Source organism: Trichomycterus rosablanca, chromosome 5 (genome assembly GCF_030014385.1).
Source record: "Trichomycterus rosablanca isolate fTriRos1 chromosome 5, fTriRos1.hap1, whole genome shotgun sequence".
NCBI lineage: Eukaryota > Metazoa > Chordata > Actinopteri > Siluriformes > Trichomycteridae > Trichomycterus > Trichomycterus rosablanca.
In genome coordinates, this window is record NC_085992.1 from 7594293 (window position 1) to 7600281 (window position 5989).

The 5989-nt window shown below is 37.2% G+C and overlaps 1 non-coding gene across 1 annotated transcript; it reads left to right on the forward strand.

Annotated features, from left to right (window-relative positions):
- Nucleotides 1-4805: 4805 nt before the first annotated feature.
- trnak-uuu (transfer RNA lysine (anticodon UUU)) lies at nt 4806-4878 on the forward strand. Its single transcript has one exon. It is a non-coding gene; the product is annotated as a tRNA-Lys (tRNA).
- Nucleotides 4879-5989: the final 1111 nt, after the last annotated feature.

Sequence of the window (5989 nt, forward strand, 5' to 3'; positions counted from 1 at the left end):
TGGAGGAGTGGAAAAGCATTCCAGTGGCAACCTGTGAAGCTCTGGTAAACTCCATGCCCAGGAGAGTTAAGGCAGTTCTGGGAAATAATGGTGGCCACACAAAATATTGACACTTCAGGAACTTTCACTAAGAGGGTGTACTCACTTTTGTTGCCGGTGGTTTAGACATTAATGGCTGTATATTGAGTTATTTTGAGGGAAGAATAAATTTACACTGTTATATAAGCTGCACACAGACTACTTTTCAATGTGTCAAAGTGTCATTTTGTCAGTGTTGTCCCATGAAAAGATATACTTAAATATCTGCAGAAATGTGAGGGGTGTACTCACTTTTGTGATACACTGTATATATATATATATATATATATATAACAATTGCTAATTTGCAGTTTAAGATTGGCAGCTGTGATAATACAATAAAACGTTTTGAAACGTTTTGAAACGTTGTCAAAAATCTTACTGCTATCTAACGCTATCTCACATCTTAACAAACAACTTTGGATCTATTGTAAGGCAGTGTGAAGCGATGCCTATTTAGCAGATTTGCTATGGAATGCAAAAATGCTGATCTGCATAAATATAATGTTAATATAAATAAAATATGGCTAATTCCCATCCATCAAACTACTACTGTCTAGAAGCATCTACAAACTGTGCGGCTGTATTAAATCACTGGTCGCTTCAGTAGGTCCTGTCCATGTGTTGAGCAACAGACACTACAGTCTGTCATCGCAGACTGCCTTCAATATCTAGGAGGGTTTTTTGTGTGTGTTTGTTCTTTTGGCCTTTTCGTTGTTCCCCCTGCCCTTATTCCAATTATGCAGACTACTACACCATAACAAACAGATCCTTTAGCCCAAACGTACAACACAGAAACATCAGCACAGACTGGCTGGTGCCTGCACTGGCCTCAGGGGCCTTAGCTCGCACTTAATGATCTGCTCTGATGGACAAAGGCTGTGGGCCAGGGCTTAGTGTCTCCTTTGACAAGTCCCCTCCACACCAGCACCGAGGTATGGTAAAAATGCAGTATTTAAAATTTTAGTTTCTTTATTCCAAATTTGATGCCTGCAACACATTCTAAAAACGTTGGGACAGAAATATGTTTACCATTGTGTTACATTAAAAACACATAATCATTGTTTGATTGTTGAAAGACAATCAATCCAGTTTTGAATGCAGATTTTATTGGCTTATCTTCTGTTTTTGTATTTTGTGATTTTCAAAATATGCCACAAGTCTTAAATATATGACAAGTCTGGACTGCAGTCAGGCCAGTCTAGCAGCCTTACTGATTAAACACCCATGCTGTTATGATGTGCAGATTGTGGTTTGGCCTTGTCATGTTAAAATGAATCATAGTTGTTTTTAAAACGATGTAATCTAGAAAAAGTATATGTATCTTTCAGCTTTAATGGTGTCCTTATTTACACAGGCCATGGAAACTAATACAAGACTGTAGACATTTGGACTTTAAACTGGAGGAAGAATTTCATCTTTAGTACAGTGCAATCTAAGGAATTAAAAGTCATGGCTATTCAGTAGTTGTTTTTTGCCTTGCCATTTATGCACTGATTTCTCTAAATCTTTTAATAATATTATGCCCTGGAGAGGGTAAAATAATTACAATTCTTGTTGTAGGGGTTTGAGAAACATGTTCTTACACTCTTGGATTATTTGCTTATGCAATCTTTTGGCAAAATGCAATGGTGAGTCTTAACTCATCCTAGCTCATAATGGACTAGAACTTTTCTGGATGGTTCTTTCATACCTATGCAGTACTGCAGCACCTATAAAGAGTGTTTTAGACATTCCACTATGTTCTTAAATATTATTGTCTTGTCTATGTACTATTTTATTTACATTTAGATTTTATTTATTTTATTTAATTTTAATTTTGATTTTGATTTTGATTTTGATTTTAATTTTAATTTTAATTTTAATTTTAATTTTAATTTTAATTTTAATTTTTAATTTTAATTTTAATTTTTTTTAATTTTTAATTTTTTAATTTTTTTTTATTTAGGTCAAATTAATTTTACAATATATTTGGGAGTTTTTGGAGGTACAAATGTAGGATTGTAAACATAAATTAAAAAAAATATCTCTGGATTTTTACTTACAAAAACACTGGTGTACATAAATGTCTGTACACCAGTGTATAGCTGTAACCACAGTTGGTTTTAAACGGTTTGGCATATTTACTATTTTAAAGTAATCCTGTGTTGTTTTGTAGGATTTCTTTAAAGAAACTGCATTTGTATCCCTGGTCTGAAAACAAGACAGTACTGCAGCACCTATAAAGAGTGTTTTAGACATTCCAATATGTTCTTAAATATTATTATCTTGTATATGTACTGTTTTATTTACATTTAGATTTCAATTTATTTAGGTCTAATTAATTTTACAATATATTTGGGAGTTTTTGGAGGTAAAAATGTAAGATTGTAAACATAAATAAAAAAATCCTGTGTTGTTTAGTAGGATTTCTTTAAAGAAACAGCATTTGCATCCCTGGTCTGAAAACAAGACAAAAAATTTCAACATGTCAAGAGTACTTTCCAAGCATTACTGCATAGCAGGAGTCTCCACACTCTGAGAGGTCAAAGGCTATCTCGCACGGGATTCATGGTACAAGTAACAGAAAACACACATTTATGGTGGTAGATCTGATAAAAAGCTAAAAAGAAGAATTGCAGCTACAAAACACACAAAGGATTAGGTCTTCAACGACAGGCAGTCATCTCTTTTGCAGAACTGTGTCTTCAAAGGTTCATTACACTTCATCCATCCATTAAAAAAATAGAACATAATACAGTACTTTACAGATTGTTTAGTATTTTAAGTTGACTTGAAGTAATTGGGTAATTTTTCTTTTTTTTTCTCTTTGGACAGGACTTAAAGAATAGGCTTCTATGGACAAACCAATTAGCCAGGAGACAGCGGCTACTCAGGACCTGGCCAAACAGAAGCAGGAGCTTAACCTTTTTTCACCAGGGTCATAAATACAAGTCAGTTAACCAGTGAAAGTCATACTGAAGGTAAAAGCTAAGCCAGGGCAGGAAGCAGTTATGAGCAGCCACAGGTCTTGTGGGATTCTGGATTCTGGAAAGATATTTTTCTCCATCCAGCATTAAATTTGAGAAGCCATCTGAGATAGGTCTTGGATGGAGGTGGATGCCTGGTTTAAAACAACACTCATAAAATAGAAAAATTATATTTTTCTTGCGGCATACTTAATCCACTCACATAAAGGATACACTGACATGATTCACTGAGGATCATCATTTTTGTGTACGTATCTGACTGGGAAGCATATACATTTTGTCAGGGGAGGATTCTACTGTGGGCATTAGTGAGAGTTATTTTCTGTTTAGCTGGATAATAGCTGGAGTCAGCACGGCATCACTCAGCCTAGTAAACAGTGTCATTTCCTAACACTGTGCAGATGCCTCTCCACTTGCTTACAGGGGAAATACACTCAGCAGTCAAGTGTCAACACGGCCCACGATGGCACAGTAACAGCCATCGGAAGATCTTCCCCCATCGAGGACAGGCAGAAGGTGGGGGATGAGCAGGCAGGGCCGGTGGCTGGCGTCTTTTATTGGCTTTAATTTCGCAAACTTTAGTAAGACATTTGCAAAACAATAAAGCAGTCAATTTGCTCGCAATTAAAATGGCCTCATGTTGGGAAGTCGTGCCTGCTTACGACAACTGCCTGTCCCTCTGACAGGCCGATGATTGATTACCCGGCCAGGGTTGTCTTTATAACGCGATAAGCCAAATTAAACCCTTGACTGCGGGGGACCATCTGAGCTCTGGCTGGGCAAATTAAATCTCCAGCTTTGCTGTCCTTCTCTACCGCTCCTTCTCCCTTATTTCCAACCTGTCTCTCTATGCGCATGTCATACCAATAGATGCTCTGAAAAGTAGTCTGGAAGAAAAAAAAGACAACAAAAGATGACGTAAATAGCCTCAATCTTTCTGGTAGTTCTCCTGGGAGCAGCGGGCCAGGTGAGACAGCAGCAGCCACTGAGCTGAGGACATTAAGGCATATTAAACGTACTAAAGACTTAATGAAGTTCAAGTGAACACGGGCACTGTTGACTTTATTAGTTTACACCAGATTAATGGGGATAATCATTTAAGTGATGGAGATGGATTACCCTCTCCAAGCTGGTCTTTGGCTCTGGATCTCTTAGTCACAGCACACATAGTAAAATGGAGAGAAGGATCCAGACTCTCAGCACTGAGCAGAGACTTAGGCAAAGTGATCAGGAAGAGAATGAAGAGAATTGATCAGAAATACTTACAAGTAGGTGAAAAATCTTATAAATAGAAAAGACTTGTCATACAACATTGTCTATTTTACCAACACTTTATCCTATTCAGGGTTGCGGTGGGTATGATTCACAAGGTAAAAGTTGCCAGTCCATCATAGGGCAATTGCACACACACACACACACACACACACACACACAGACTGTGGGAAGAAACCGGATCACCTGGAGGAAACCCACTTAGACTTAGACCCACTTAGAGGAGAATATGCAAACTACACTGGACTACTGTACCTAGGAATCAAACTCAGGACCCTCCTGCTGTGCCACTACACCATGTACATGTAATTTTCTACTGTTTTGTTCAACATCTGAGTAATATGACAATGATAGATGATAGATAGATAGATAGATAGATAGATAGATAGATAGATAGATAGATAGATAGATAGATAGATAGATAGATAGATAGATAGATAGATAGATAGATAGATAGATAGAAAGATAGATAGATAGATAGATAGAGCCTGGATAGCTCAGTCGGTAGAGCATCAGACTTTTAATCTGAGGGTCCAGGGTTCAAGTCCCTGTTCAGGCGACATGTTGTTTCTGTGGCAGTTGTAGCCTAGCAGTTAAGGTACTTGACTAGTAATCAGAAAGTTGCTGGTTCAAGCCCCACCACTTCCAGGCTGCTGCTGTTGGGCCCTTAAGCAAGGCTCTTAATCATCAATTGCTCCGACTGTGTACTGTCCCAGTACTGTAAGTCTTCTTGGATAAAGGCATCTGCTAAATGCCGTAAATGTAGATAGGTAGGTAGGTAGATAGGTAGATAATCTAGAGAATAAAGCATCTTAATTCTATTTTAAGCCCCAAATCTATTCTGCATAAAGAAACACCCTGTAAAGTAAAATATTACGTTGAAATAAGATTGAGGGGATCTTATCTGCTGATAATCATATTGGTGGGTCATTTTTGACCCTTAAGACAACAAAAGAGTTCAATTATATCATTTTCATGTGGGAAAGATGAGAAAGCAAGACAAAAGTAAGATAATCTATTCATGCAGTATTCCAACTTAACACAGTCAGTTTGGAATTAAAAGGAACACCAGATATGTTGTGTAAACATTAGATAGAGAAGATACATACAAAAACATACAGAAGTACTATACAGTGATATATTCCATTAAGTGATGTAAAATTACATGTAGGAACGGCATGGTGGAGCAGTAGGTAGTGCTGTCACCTCAAAAAAAGGACTGGGTGTGTTTCCACAGCCGGGCCTTCATGTGTGGAGTTTGCATGTTCTCTATATGTCAACGTGGGTACCCAGATGACAGTCAAACAGACGCTTTAAGGACATTGAAAACTCCTTATAAACAGTGATATGAGACAAGGAACAAACCCAGGCTCCTGGAACCCATGTAACTATATGTGACAGCTATTATTCCAGCTACACCACCAAGCTGCCTCTGCTCATAAGTTCCTTTTAAATATTTAAAATAAGCTTTAATATTTATGTGCAGACAACATACATTATTATGCAAGTTATTCTGTGCATAACCAAACTGCTCATGTAAGTGCAGTCATGAGGAAATAAAAGGAAATAAGCATTACTTTGTTTAAATATATGTATTTGTAATATTTCTGGTTAACATAATTGATAAAGCCTATGTGCAGTCGTACAATATGTACAGTATTTATTGTGTG